Below are 16,329 nucleotides of genomic sequence, written 5' to 3' on the forward strand. Positions count from 1 at the left end.
TACTAATCGTTCCAATATTTTTAAGAACGCGTTCTAAGCGTTCGTTTTTTTTTCGGAACGATGGGATCGTTCTTGATCATTCCGTTCGTTCTCGGGAAAGAACGATCGTTCCACTGTTAACGCGCCCAGCCCTACTTTAGACAGAGATAAAAGAGTTTTGAACTATTTTAAAAATCTAGGAAAAAATATTCCATAACTAGAAAATTCTTCATCATTGTTTAAATAGTAAAAAGAGATAGAGCCCTTTAGCCTTGGTTGTAAATATTGGTAGAAGAATTTAAATTTAAAATTTTTAAAATTTAAAATTTTTTTTAGATCGGATTCCGGTTTATACAGGTCTTTTTGATGGATTTCTCAATATTTTTGAGGGATTTCCCAATATTTTTGATCCAATTCCTCAATTTTTGGGTCCATTTCTGGTTTTTAAAAAAATTTAAATTCTCAATTTATTGATCGGTTTCCTCTTTATTTGGGTCCGTTTCCTCTTTTCCTTGGGTCAGTTTCCAGTTTTCAGAAAAAAGGCTTAAATTCTCAGTTTGTTGGATGGTTTCCTCTTTTTTTGGGTTCATTTCCAGTTTTCAGAAAAAGTTTAAAATTTTCAGTTTGTTGATCGGTTTCCTTTTTTTTTTGGGCCCGCTTCTGGTTTTTAAAAAAAGTTTTAAATTCTCAGTTTGTTGATTTGTTTCCTCTTTTTTGAATCTGATTCCTCATTTTTTAGGTCCATTTCCTCAGATCATCATCTTAAAGTTATAATAAGTAATTTAGTAAATATGATTGATGGTGCACCTAATCTCTATGGTCTTTTTCTAGGGGGGAGGGGGCGCTAAACGCCCCCTCAGGCTATACATAGATTCAGAACCCTTAGCCTTTGTAGGGTTAGAAAAATTACATAATTAATTTACTAACACTTGTAATATGGAAGTGTGTTGTGTATATATGATCGAATAGATAAAAAGTATCAATATTTTTTTCACAAAATCTGCCTCTTCCCCTACAGAAATGCTCTTGTACGCCCCTGAAACCATGAAAAGAGAATACATACAGTACAAATTACAATTTACGCACTGTACAGATGTACTTATGTTTTCAGCATCCACATGCACCCTTAGTTAGTCCAGATAATAGGTTCAGGTTTATCATTTTTCAGTCAAACCGTACCCACGGTGGTAGAAACATCTAATACTTTGACAGGGTTAATTATAGGTTAGTTATCATTAATACTTTTTTTAAGTTTTAATTTACCCTCTTTTTATAGAGTGATATACCTGATTCACAATGGTACCCTACTAACCTTTAATTTTGCCACAATGCGGAATATATTTTTAGGCTGTATCTTAGTAACATAGCCTATGCCTGGGGGGATGGCCCCCCTCCCCTCCCTCCTATTAAATGTCTTTAAGGTATGAACTGGAAAGGGGCAATACAACATTTAAACAAAAAAAAACATAGCACTCAATAGCTTTGATGATTCTTTGATGGGGTTAGTGTATAGGGTACCATTGTGATTCAGGTATGCCCCTGAAAAAATTTGAACATGGATCTTTCATGTACTTGACATGGATATAATTCTGAATTCACCATGTGAACGCAGCACCCAGCCCCCTAGCCTCGGCACTGGGCCCCCTTGCTTGTCAAGACGTAATGCTTGGCCCCCCTAATCTGTCCTAGCTGCAGTGCTCGGCCCCCCTTAGTTTGTCCTAGCTGTATTGCTTGGTCTAGAAAGTGTCTTATAAATAGTTTAGGTATGGGTTATAATGAATTATATCCCAATTTTTCAAGCTCACTAAGTACAAATTAGGCCGCTAACTTTAATAGTTGGGTGCTAATTGGAGGGTTGTAAGAATGCTGTGAGGGGGGGGGGGTTATTTAGGTCAACCAGTTATAGTTATTTTAAATGAGAGATTTATAAGATGTTTCCTAGATTCCTTTTCTGAAGAAGAATGGTCAACCAGGTAAATTTTAGTTTTTACGATTTTGTTTCACGGTTTCACTTCGTTTTACTTTACCTAAGCATCACTCACATTATAAGGACCGTTCACTTAACTAAACAGCTCGAATTCTGAACAAAAAATCGGCTTTTTCTCCGGCCATAGTTTTCTTTGAAAAGTAAGACTATTACCAATCAACAGGGAATAGGCTGTTTAGTTTACCCTGAAATTATCCAAACAAGTGAACAGTCACTTTAAAGGGACTGTCGAAGTAATTTCAACCTTTATATTAGTTTTTCCATGTCCAAATAGTACTTTTTAAATCCTTCTCCATGAGGAAGAAATTGTTGTTTCGTTCTCTTAGAGATTAATTCTAAATGGGAAACTGCAATAGAAAATGATTGTTTTTATATCTCCGTTATTGTGAATGTGGCATTTAGTACAGTCCCTTTAACATGTATATATGTTTAGCACCCCTGTGCCTGAAGTTGGGCTGGAAACTCCTGCAAAGAGTATTAAATTGAAAAGGTAGTTCTATTTTAGGGGAATTGGGGGGGTGGGTACATTATTATGCACTTGATTTGTAAATAGGAGATATTGGTAATCATCATTTAAATTCATCTAAAGTTGTTAAAATATTTATTAAAATCGTTTATTAGAATCAAACCATTAATACTTACAGCCATTCTTAATCATTCAGGACAATTTCTATTAAACTACTTAATTCTGCCTAAATAGTGTCAATATTTTCATAAACTTTGCATTTAATAATTATAATTTTTATTCTGAAAGCTTAAGTGGGGTGTTTCAATACGTTTTTAACAGTTTTTATATTTTCTTATTGAAAAGGTCAGTGTATTTGGTCAACCCTCGAAGCCAGTTCAGCCGTCAAAAAAGCGAAAACTTTCCAACGATTATGGAATTTTCAGAAAAAGGGGTAAATTTTGCGGAAAATGCGAAGAGTGCAGAAAACAATGCGGGGAATGTAAAGAAATGTATTTATTGCTTTCATAATTCATACACATTAATTGTGCTGATAAATTGACAATTTTGTGGGAACGATAATGCAAGTTATTTTTAACAACCCTTATTTTAAACTAGGTCATGCAAATCTTCTAAAATCTGGGGTTCAGCTAAAACTTTTTAGATCTCTTTTGGTTGTAATGCAACTTTTAATGTATTTAAAACAAAACGTTTTGGCAAAAGTTTTATTAATTTCATGTTCTATAAAACAGTGTTTATCAAATTTTATCTTTCTTTTATATACTTGTGTGACAAAATCTTGGAAGTATTTTCAATTCTAACAATTTATTCTTTAAGCATTCTCAATGCGGGAACTTTCTTTGAGTGGCAGTTACTTCGGTAAGTTTTAATGATAGTATAGGGTTCATATTAAGGATGAGACTCTGTGGTATATACTTTTCAGAATTTTTCAGAAATTTGTTCAATGGTGAAAAATTTAAACTGGATTTTTAAAAATCTTTTTAATAGTTTTTGACCAAAAATTATTATTTTTCATCCTAAAAATCTTTTCATTATTCCTAATTCACTGCAGTAACAAATATTGCGCAAACACATGTATTTTCTGGGAGGTAAGATTATTTTCAAAAGCGGGGGAGAAAAATACTGAATTCTAATTCTTACATATAACGCTTTAAATGTTATTATTTCTGTGATCTTACAGAATCCATTATGATCAGTTACTCCATAGGTAAATAATAATAAATAATAATAATGATAATAAGATAAAATGGCATACTTTTATTGAGCTGAAAACTTAACAATTGGAAACCTTTAATCCCGATTTCTTATTTTGAATATCCAATGTGGACACTTTTAATTTCCTTCTTATTCCACTCTTTTTCTCTTTAAAGAGTTCACTCATTGAATGGGAGCATGAAATTTTCGGGTGTCTCGGATTGATTGTTCTGGGTTCCAAATCTCACTTGGTTGCTGATGTTATATACTATACATTTGGTTGATACAATCTTAAGATTAAATTAATCTTGAAATAAGATAAGATAAAGCATTAATTTTGATATCCAATTCTAAAGTTTTCAGCATAGGTAAATTTTATATGTGCTAGCTAAAGAATTATTTAGGTTGTTTTTATATTTTAAGTATTTAATTAAGAGAAGTTAAATTAATAAATGCCACCTAAAATGTTCTTTTTCTTTCCAAAAGCTTCTTAACAGTGCGGATGGGCATGGGCATTGTTTTGAGGATTGATGAGGAGACAGGTGGAGGGAGATAAGACAACCCCACTTTAATCTCCTTCCTCCCCTCTTAAACATGATTAAGTTCTTATATTAATAATAATGGTACATTTAGGTTGATGTTAGTTTGTATGTATTTACATGTTTCACATTTTGATCATCAAGCTTAGCCATAAATATGTTTGCATAGGAAGGCGCTGGATGTATTCCCATTCTGTTCCTATCAATTGTTTGCACAGTTTACCACCCGATTCAAATATGTTATTTTTCAAACAAATGTTTAGCAGCTCCATCAGAAATGATGTAGGTACAGATTTATCAGTTCTGCTTTCAAGAGCTTCTCTACAGAATTCTAGATTGTCATCCTGAGGTATATTTGTGTACAATTCTGGAACATCTACAGAGAATAGAATAGAATTATCTTTGTTAATTTATTTAATACATCTCAAGAAATCTGGAGTATAATGAAGATAAGAGGGGTGTAAGTTGGAAAGGAGTTTCAGAAAATTGACAAATTAAATTGAAGATCAAAGATTGTGTCAAATTTCTCTTTTAAATTCCATAAGACACAAGTACAGTTTCCCTCGTGTTCATTCCTGGTGCTGCATCTTCACCTATTTGAACTGGATATTCAGATTTAGGTAAATTTATTCACAAGTTAGTCTGTTTAAAATCTTCGAAATCAACTATAGATTTGTTTTGAAAATCATTGTAAGTTTTTAAATATCCTTGTAGATCTTTCCAGATCCATTTTATTTTGATACTTGCTGTTAAAGAATGAAGAAACCTGTTATATGGATCAGCTCAAACTATTTTTCAATTTAATACTTTACCTTTCTTCAATGATCAGGATCACTTTGACTTAAAATATATTTGTTATAGACGTTTTGGTAGATATTTTGAAATTTTTATCTTAATCCATGGAAAGGGGGGGGGGCACTCAGAGTTAACAACAGCTATCTTGCACATCAAACAAAGAAAACTCCCATGAATCGGCATATAATTGCAGATTTTTAAAATTTGCATCTAATGGATCCTGACCCTTTAAAACTTAAATATCTGTAAAACAATGTTTGCTATTATTACATTTTTATTCAAATATTTCTTCCCAGATCCTCTCAAATCAGTTTAACAGTTTTCAAAATACAGTTCATTTATTCCTTTATTACAAAATACATACTAGGACAAAAAAAGTTCTGGAATAGTAGACCTAATTTCAAGGTTGCACAATGTACAGTTAACCCTGCTTAATTTATAGGTAGAAAATATTTAACTGAGCAAAAGTGACAAAGAAATGAACTTAAAATTGTGAGAACAGTTTAAGATAGAAGGACGAAGATGTCTTCATTTTAAAGGTTAATGGATTGTAAATCAGGCAAAGCTTTCTTTATATGGCGAGACAATAGAAATTGACACTACAGTCCCTTTGTTTTTCTAGTCTTTAAAATATAAGGCAGAGTTAACATAGATAGACATGAAAGTATGTCCTTTTTTCTAAAGGATTGCCCCCGCCCCTCCCCCCCACACACACAGTTAGTTCATTGCTCAGTTTCTCCTCTCAATCCATCTGTGCTTAGTTTCTCATCTCAATTCATCCTTCTCCTTTCAGTTTAGTTTTCCTCACATTATAATCTCAATCCATCATTTCTCCAGTAATTCCTCTCAATCCATCTTTACTCAGTTAATAATCTCAATCCATCCATGCTCGGGTTCTCCTCAATCCATTAATACCCAAAGCATCAACCTCTGGTTGTATGATGGAGTGTCTGATGAGGTTTATAATAATTCACAATAATGATAACAAATTACAGTTTACCTTATTTACGCAGAAATATATAGGATAATGTGCAAATTGATCACTTACAGAAGAAAGAACATATCTTCCATTATATTGATCAGACAAAGGGGAAGATCACTTAAAATGACAACAGTCATCTAGATAACACAAATTTGTTTAGTGTTGTTGAGACTGAATAAGGAAGAGAGGAGATGTCTGAAAGTGAAGGAGAGAAACGGGAATCTCACTCTCAATCTGATGTAGGTGAATGTTTAGGTGACACTGCTAAAATTTTTCTTTCCTCCTGGTTAAAAATGCTTAACTTCTCTAAATCTTTTAATATCCCTATGGGGCATGTTATCTGCTCACAAGCTTTTAATTATTAAACGCTTTGTTTGCAAGCTGTCACTTTCTATTTGAGTACTATTGTTAATTAGGCATTCTCCTCTTATAATTGAGGATTACTCGAAATTCCAGAAACAGTCCCTTTGATATTTCAAATTTATTCAGCATCTGCCAGAAGATCTATGATTGGAAATGGTTTGAGCACTCCATCTGAAAACATCACAGAGTTTGAATCTCAGTTGTTGTTAGGTAAACAAAATAGAGTTCCTCATTTAAATGTTCATGATAATCCAGTGCTTAGGATCTAATTAATTTTGATGCTGCTCCGGATCCAGATCCTGAATAGGCACTGGAAAAATTGAATCCGGATCTAGGTTATTTCTTTAAAATTTACTTAATTTTTTTAACAAAGCAAAATTTTCAATTTTTTGTCTTATTTTTTTCTCTATTTTTTGCTAAAACTTATAAACCCTTCAGAAATCAGGAAATATTGTAATATCTCTTTTTTTAAAAAGTTGAGATTTGGGTTTTAAGATTAAAAAATTTGTTTTTGCAGTTTTTAGTTGATATTTTTCCCCTTCAATCCGAATCTGTGGATTCACATATTTTTGCAGATCCGGATCCAGAAAGCCAAAATCTTGCGGATCCAACGGATCCAGATCATAAAAACTGTGAAGCATGCTCTTAAAATTTCAAAAACAGTCCCTTTGATATTTCAAATTTGTTCAGCAAATGCCAGAAGATCTATGATTGGAAATGGATTGAGCACTACAACTAAAAACATCCAAGAGTTTGAATCCCAATCCTTTGGTAAATATGATAGAGTTAATATATTAGGTGTTCCTCATTTAAATTTTCCAGAAGTGACAACCTCATAGGATCTACTAAATTTGTATGGGGATCTGGATTCAGATCCTGAATAAGCTCTGGTAAAAGTGGATCTGGATTCAAATCCAGATCCAGATCCAGGCTATTTCTTTAAAAATTGACTTATTTTTTTTCAACATAGCAAAATTTTCAATATTTTGTCAATACTACCATCATCATCAACATCAACATCATTATTATCAATATTACCATCAACTTAATTATCATCATAAAATGGAAAAAAAATTTGTTTGATTTTAACATTGACATTATAATGGAATTTAGAATTTGTCCTGAAATAGAGGTAAAATTCAGGAAACCATGAAAAATTGTAATTTCTTTTTTTTCTAAATTAGAACAGCTAATTTTTTGTGTGACAAAAATTGTTTCGGACTATTTGACAGGTAAACTGTTTGATAGATAGATAAATAGATTGATTGATTGATTGATTGATAAGTTGATTGTTCCTGCCTTAACCCCATTATCCTTAACCGAGCAGCATAGACACCCGTTCCTTAGTTCCAACCACTCGGAGAAGGTTTCACTTTTTATGCTAAAACTTGATGAACCCTTCAGATATCAGGAAATTTTTATAATTTCTCTTTGTTAGATAGTTGAGATTTGGGGTTTAAGAGTAAAAAATTTGTTTTTGTAGTTTTTAGTTGATATTTTGCCCCTTCAATCTGAATCCATGGATCCACATATATTTGCGTATCTGGATCCAGAGAGCCAAAATCTTGCGGATCCTATGGAACCGGATCACAAGAACTGTGATAATCAAAGCAATCTTATCTATCTAGGACATTAGGAAAGTGAAACAAAGGCTCAGGCTGATCTTGAAACTCTTGCCTTTAATGATGAGAAAACTACAGATATGGGTGAATCTGATCCTGGCCAAACTGGCAGAGAATGTTCCCCTGCCTCCCTTCACCTGTCGTGACGACCTTTTTAAAACAACCAGCTTCTCAAAATAATTTCATTTGATTATTTTAAATAAACTTGAAAAAGGGGGGACGGGGATTGGATGAAGATTGTTCATCCTGGGTGGGGGTGGGGGGGTTGTAAATATAAGTTTCTTCAAGAGGGGGGGATAGGGAAAGAAGAGTGAAATTTTTTAATACTAAGTTGCACATATAAAAACCTTTCTGGGGAAAACTATCATTAATTCCCTCAATAGCATTTTCATGTTTTCCTCATTTACTAAACTAGTCTTTCCTGTCTCCCATGACTGGTATAAGGAGAAATTATAAGTTTCCGAGTAACCCTGTAGAAACATACATGTTTTAAGTCATGGTCGCCTGTCCTGAGACAATATATGAGAAGCTTTAGCAAAGCTACAAAGTTTCTCTTAGGTTTGGGACCATACTCTATTTGGCGCACAAGGAAGTAAATTTAATTTTTTTTTCTTTCATAGCATATCTAACTTTAAGAAATCATGTTAGGAAATTTCTGAAACAGGATACATTTAAAAGCATATTGAGTGTTTAATTTTAATTCGGACATATCCCTTAATATTGCTTGAACTTGTGCCTCTGTTAATTGGGTGCTATGGAAACACCTCATCTCAGAAACAGACCGAAAAGTGAGTTTGGGTCCATTTCCTTTTTTAATTGGGTCAGTTTCCGGTTTTCAAAAATGTTATAAATTCTCAGTTTGTAGATCGGTTTCCTCTTTTTTGGGTTCATTTCCTCTTTTTTTGGGTCCATTTCCTCTTTTTTTTTGCTTCCGGTTTTCAAAATAAGTTTTAAATTATCACTAATTTTTAGTAAACCACAAAAAATGCCTCTTTTTTTCTTTTATTTCTTTATTTCCACTCAGATTTGCCCCAATAACTATTTTTCCACACAGCAGTAGACAAATAAAACCCAATTAAATTCAAAATTGTACCCAATAACCATATTTTGCCCCAAATAAATTTTAGAATTTTCATTTTAAAATGATTTTCTCCCATTTAAATAAATTTGCACCCCTTTTTTACTAATTGGTCAACCCCAAATGGGATTAACCCCCTGTTACGTAAATTAACCTTGTAAATTTATTTCATTAATTCTCAACTTTTGAATGTTTTAATAGATTAATTATTTAGTGATGTATAACGCATTAAGTGACTCACTTTCACTGAACTACTGATCAAAACATTGAGAAATTAAAACCACAAAGTTTAGAAAGATATTGATTAATACTGTCTAGTAATAATATAATTCAGGATTGGGATAAATTCAAGCTACAACTGTACTGCACTGTGCAGTGTTTACTTTTTATTAACCCCTAAACAGACGGGGGGGGGGGGGAGGGTTAGATGCCCACCCCCTCTCTAGTTTGGTGCTATGTTTTCTCAGAGTGTTTGGAAATCCCTGAATTCCATATTTTTTTGGGAATTTCCCACTTTCTTTGATCAATTTCCCATGATTTCTAGGTTATAAAGCTAACAATAATAAATGCTAACTAAAGATTGTCAAATTCACTACTTTAGAATTAGTTCTGTTAGCTTGAAGGTTAAAGCTACCACTTCTCAGTTCCTTCCATTATAGTTGTTTGAGACCTTTTCTGCAGATCTTAAAATAGTGCTTGACCTGCCTAGATGAAGGCAGATTTAAAATATCACATCAAAAAATAAAAAGGGCTGTAACTAATTTAGAGAGTGGGCATGCTTAGATTATATAGTTTTCATTTCAACTACTCACGTGGTACCACGTGCAGTAGTTGAAATGAACAATAGTTTAAATATATTCCTTACTTTTCATCAATCAGAATATTTTACTTAAGAATTATAAAAAATTTTTTGCTAATTCTAGCAATTTAAATGGTTCCCCAATACAGACCCCCCCCCAAAAAAATAGAACCAACTGGGAACCATCAGAACCACAGTTTTGAGTTAATTAGTTCCACACAGAACCACTTGGCAACCCTGCTAGATAGGATCTTGCCTTTTGAGTATCTTTGAAAAAAAACAGAACTTGTTAGACAATGTGACAGTATGTCAGTATATTACCTATTTGTTTTCTAAAACAATGTTCATTTGGACTAAGATGAAAGCATGGGTAAAATAATAGATGTAGTATGTTGACACCATTTGTCAATATCTCATCAAATGTAGCACTTTTGTTAGGAACTTGCATGTCTGTACTCAAATTGACTTCATATTCAGCATTTAGAACTAACCTACCATTAACCTTAAACAAATTTTTGTGATTTCAGGGTGATGATGTACTTTATGACACATCTTCATGGAAAATATTAAGAAATTTATTTAATGGAAGTGGGCATCAACCACCAAATGAATTATGCTTATTACAGAACAATATTTTTTGTGGGGTCTGGTAAAACTTTTTCTGATCGAGAATGCGTCAGATAATCATCATTTTCCCTTTCAGATTTGACAACTTTTTGGAATTCTAAACATCTTTATTAAATTGTATGATTGACAATTTATAATGTTCAAGAATGGATCTGCCAGGAAGAAGAACCACTATGTTGGTTATATCAAATTTATTTTGTTGAAATTTTAACAAAATTTAATTCTAAATATTATAGGTCATGTGTTAGATGTAGTTCAGGGTGTCCCCTATCAATTGGAATAATAAAGAGATCGTTTTCCATAAAAGACAAAATTCTTTGGAGATGCGCTTACTAAGTTTTCAAAATATCTATCTATCTCATCTGGATTTCATTTGGTACAAAAGTACAAAGCTACTGTTTTAACAATGTCGGCCAAACTAAGATTTACCGTTGAACAAAGAACTTTTATAAACTACATGTTTATCAAATTTTTGCATGTTAAAGTGACTCAAAGGGTTCAGATGATTCAGCAAATGTTCTCTGGTAAATTTCCTGGGGTTAAACTCCCTTCTAGATCAACCATGTTTGATATTAGAAAATAATATCTTGCACACGGTTCCTTGGCAAATCATGGAAAAGGTTCAGGGGCTGGGCCCAAAGAACAGTGAGAACTCCTGAAAATTGCAGTCGAGCAAGACTTAAACAGGCCCTATGACCAGATTGCAAATTCAGCCAGAAGAAAGGAACTAAATATGTCTCGGATATCTTGGAGTTACAGGTAGATATATAACTTTAATGATGAAGACGCCGCTCCCCCCTCTCCCAATGATTAATTATGGTCTCTTATAAATCAGTACGTTCCGTTAAGCTGCAGAGGTCTATTTCCCCTTTTTCAGTTGAGAGATCTTTGAGAGGTGGGGGGGGGGGGGGAATTCTTCCAAAAAACCGTTTTTTTCGTCAAATTCAACCAAACAGTGGCAGTTCAACAAAACCTTTTTAATGGACAAAAACTCCAATTTAGTGCGATGATTGTAAAAGTAATAATCAGAGGTGTGCTCAGCTTTCCAAGTATTGATATTAATCTTAAAAGAAACGTAAAATTAATCTCAAGTAATCTTTCAGTGTATATAGTGTGTCTAGTGTCTGATTCACAACGGTAACAGTTAAAAGGTTTGTCCAATCAAGCTTTTAAATTATATTTATAATTATATTATATTATAATTATACATGTTTTTGTTTTAGAAAACAGTACTTTCATTTATTGTTTCTCTACAAGTACAGTTTACAATGGTATTCTTTTAACCTTTGACTGTTCATCGAGATAGAGAGATTTTTCTGACTATAATTATCGAAACCCGCTTGAAAGCAACTATAATTGATATTTCTTAAATATATAACAGCTTGCAAACAAAGTGTTTATCAATTTACAGTGTTTCAGTAGACTTATAGGGATATATATATATCCTTGATCAGTCAAAGGGTTATAGGGTACCGTTGTGAATCTGCAAGGAAAGTAACTTGAAATTACGCTTACAGTCCCTTTAAAACTTACAACTGATTAGGGTCATAGCCACCGTCCCAGCCATTGTTCTTGGCCCCCTGGCATGTTATTCATGAATAACATTTGGCAAATGTTGAGGATAAGAATTTAAACAATTTATAAAAGTTTTCAACTTCGCAGATTTTTTTTTGTAGTCTTTTTAAAAAAATGCTGTACACTAGAGCAGGGTTTCCCAACAATTTTAGAGATTTAGAAAATGTTCAAAACATCAGCCTAAACACCATAACAAGCACCTGACTTTTTATTTCAATATCTTTTTATGCTTGAATTAAAAAGCTTGTCATAAATGATGATTTTTGTAAATCCATATTTTAGTGTTCTTAATTTTTTTGGACCGTTGCTTAAACTTCCAAGATTACATAGCTTTATTCTTTCAAAGTTTTCTTAATAAACTTTGCTTTATTTTTATCCTAAAAAAATTTTTAAAAAATATAGGCCAAAAACGATTCAACCTAAACTTCTAGAATTTAAAGTTATTAAATATGTATGTTTCAGACGATGGTTTTTGCTGGAACCTGGGATGGCCGGATATTTGATGTTCTTTTTGTGCGGGGAACAATGAATTCAGCCAGTTATCAGTCACACGTGAAAAACGTGTGTATTCCGAAGTTAAGGCAAGACATGGAGCAATATTTTATAAGTAATGGTAAAATCCCCCCCCCCACATAATCAACTTCTCTTTTCCATCCAGGGGTGTATGTATTCAATATTACTGAATAAAGGCTGCTGCATTGATATAGGAATAACTTGGCAGCAGGATGGCTCCAATATTCACCGTAATCCTAAATTCATGGACTACCTTGACAAAGAGTTTAATGGCTATTTTCTAGGCCTAGGACCAGACCTTGATGGCCGTGGTGGTCACAGCTGGGCACCACGGTCCCCTGATCTTACTGTTCTAGATTTTACCATTTGGCCAATTAGGAAGAGTAAGGTTTATCTCCACCCAAGGCCAACTACTCTAGAGGAGTTGGAGGAGAAAATCCTACAGGTGGTAAGGGAACTGAACGAGGACCCTGACCTTATTAGAAGGTGTCACCAATCTGTAAAGAAAAGCGCACAGTTGTGCCTGGAGAACAATGGTTCTCAATTTGGATATACAAAATAATGGAAATAATTTAATATCACCATTCTTTACTGTAAATGTAATGTATGTAATGTATTTAATGTATGTCAGTTTAGATACTTTCAAATTTTTTCTTAATTTAATATTGTAACTAGTTTTAATATTAATATTTTTTTATACTGTAATAATGTAAACCAGTTTCAATAATTACACTTTTTGTAACTGTTACTACTTTAATAATGTAAACCAGTTTCGATAATTACACTTCATTTTACTAATGTTACCCAGTTTCAATATTTACACTTTATGTTACTTCTGTAGAAATGTTACCCAGTTTCAATATTTACGCTTTATGTTACTTCTGTAGAATTGTTACCCAATTTCAATATTTACACTTTACGTTACTTCTGTAGAATTGTTACCCAATTTCAATATTTACAGTTTTCATTTTTGTGATTAAACCAGTTTTGATGTTTTCACTTTGAATAAAATGTTGATCCAATTTCCTAATCAGAATAAGAATTAAATTGCTAAACAGTTTCAGAATAGCTTTAAGATCTTAAACCAGAAATCAAAGCTGAAGCTCGTGTCAAGAAAAGTCTAATCATTTTCGATTAGTGACCATTATCAACAATTGTTTATTTAAACTTACACAATACATTCTGAAATTTTTAAAAAGTTTTTGAGTAAAATGGGTCAGTGCAAACATTTAAAAAATTATAAATCGTTATGGGAGGTCGATTTTTAATTTCTTTCGAACCATATTGATTTGGGTGTCTAAAGATGCTCCTAAAACCACTGAATATTGCCCATTTGTTTTATTTTTACATTTTGAAAATTCTTATCTCGAGAGCCAATAAAAACATGTTTCTTAAGAGGACTCTGGAAAATTTCTGCTGAGAAGTCTGTGCTGTGCCTTTATTTCTTACCAATTTTTTCATCTTAATATTTTAAGTTCAGTGTTTCAAGACGGATTTTTTGGTACCGGCGTAATTTGAAGAAAAAAGTATTTTCAGTTGCACTAGTGAACTGATTTCTTATTGAAGAAACTGTTATGACATGTGCATGTTTATTAAAAAGGGCCAAATGGTCCCACCTTTAAATCTTAAACAAGATGAATTAGCAATATCTTTTATTTCAGTTTAGGACAGTTAATAATGATTGGGAAAACTTTGGTAGACAAATCTTGTGTGATCAGACTTAACACTGCCTTGCTTCCGGACTTCCTCCTGATAGTCTCAGAGCCACTTGAAGTCCTGTTTCCTGTCAAAGGCTACAGTCAGCTTGCAGACTGAAAAAAATATATTTCATCTCTGGAAACATTGAATTAAACTGACGAAATTTGCTCAGATTCTTACTGATTTGGAGTCCCAAATCCCCCGTGCTGTGCTGCCTAGCCCCAGCTGGAATCTGAATAGAGACTTCCTTTTCCCAATCTCCATTAACGGTCTCCAGCTGACCTCCATTTCATTAGCAATGTGTCCAACCTAAAATTGCACAAAAATGTTTAAGGGCTACACATAGGACAAAATTAGAAGGAGGTTGATAACAGATGAGAAAACGTAGAGGGGGAGGAAGGGGTTCCTTCCTTGCTCGAGTTTGAAAGCCTTTAATGATGTTAATTACCGAAAAAAAATATAACATATGTTCATCCTTTGTTAGGGTTTCCAGTCGTAATTTCGTTACGCGTAATTACGCGTAACGAAACGTAACACTTTCTTTCACTTACGCAGGAGCATTACGCGTAATTACGCATATATTACGTTTACGAAAGAAAGTCTAGTTTCGTGTAATTAAAGCGTACTACGCGAAATTACATATTACGTAACAATTCCGTAATAAATAAAGTAAATATTAATTCTCAGAAATAATTATAGCGGGACAGTATGTACTCAACCCCCCCCTTCTATTCTTTCCTGCTGACCACCCCCCTCGACTTCTAGTGACATTATTTTCCTTGTAAGTTAGTTGTTTTATTTAAATTAAAAGTTAAAACATCAAAATTTCATAGACGTAATTAAGGAAAAATTTCGCAAAGTTACTTTGTTGAAACTACGCGAAATTGAAGTTTCGCTAATTACGCGTAATTATTACAAAATTTCGCGAAATTACCTCGTAGAAATTACGCGAAATTAGCCGTAATTACGCGTAATTAGTTTCGCTTTTTACGCGTAATTATTACAAAATTTTGCATAAATTACGTGAAATTACGCCGTAATTACGCGTAATTATAGTTTTCATTATTACGCATAATCATTACGAAATTTCGCGAAATTACGTTGTAGAAATTACGCAAAATTACGCCGTAATTTCGCGAAATGGATATTTCCCCAATTACGCTTAATCCTGCGAAATTACACGAAATGAAAATTATTACGCGTAACTGCACGTAATTACCCGTAAGAGAATAATCTATTACGTTGGAAACCCTATCCTTTGTAATTTTCGTTCTACATTTTAGCAAAAGATTTTCAATAATTCAATTAGGTATCATATATTTTTGGTATACATCATGATATGGGGAGAAGGGAAAGAAAAGAAAATTGTGAAACTTTTTACCTTTCTTAACTTTGAATCAAAAACAGCAACACTGAATCTCTTAGGATTTTCATTTATCCAAAACCAATCTAGTGCAACAGTTAAGTGTGTTGACAGGAGACAATTTCTTTTTATAGACATGAAGGCCATGGATGAAAGTGTCCTGCTTGAGGGTCCCCATGTTTATCTTAAATACATGTGACATTAATTATGGTCTGTTAGAGTTCTAAGCTACAAGTTTCAGAGTTTTATCTATAATGATGATGGATAAATTAATATTATCGTCCAAAAAACGCGCTCGTTTTTTAGTCTGATTTGATATGGGACACCCTGTAGATAGATCAACATGAATACTGGATAAATCAAAGCTGGAAGTTCTGTCCCTACGAGACGAAGCTCTTCAGGAGGAGAGAGATGTAAACAAGTGTCCTGAGTCTAAAACTATAGAATGCGTGAAATTTAAGTTTAAGGATAATAGTTCTGTTAAATAAGGAGAAGCTACTTAAATATTAAACTTTCTCAATTTTAAATTTGAATTTCCCAGGAAAAATCTGAACCAATCAGAGAAAAGGATTTACGGAGAATTATTACCTAACTATTGGTAATCAGCTGTTTTTTAATCTTAAATTATTTACACGATGGAAAACAAAACATATCATATTTCTAGTTACATCTGTATATTGGGATTACGTGCAAACATTAATTGATCTAAAACGACCAGGCTAGTTTAACGCTTGATTCACTTCTAAAAA

General features: G+C 33.0%; 1 long non-coding RNA gene across 1 annotated transcript; it reads left to right on the forward strand.

Annotated features, from left to right (window-relative positions):
* Positions 1-2,408: 2,408 nt before the first annotated feature.
* LOC111700645 (uncharacterized) lies at positions 2,409-7,287 on the forward strand. Its single transcript, XR_002765025.1, has 5 exons — positions 2,409-2,456; positions 3,249-3,290; positions 6,103-6,185; positions 6,432-6,640; positions 6,996-7,287. It is a non-coding gene; the product is annotated as an uncharacterized LOC111700645 (long non-coding RNA).
* Positions 7,288-16,329: the final 9,042 nt, after the last annotated feature.

The sequence above is a fragment of the Eurytemora carolleeae genome, unplaced genomic scaffold (assembly GCF_000591075.1).
Source record: "Eurytemora carolleeae unplaced genomic scaffold, Eaff_2.0 scaffold247, whole genome shotgun sequence".
Taxonomy (NCBI): Eukaryota; Metazoa; Arthropoda; class Copepoda; order Calanoida; family Temoridae; genus Eurytemora; species Eurytemora carolleeae.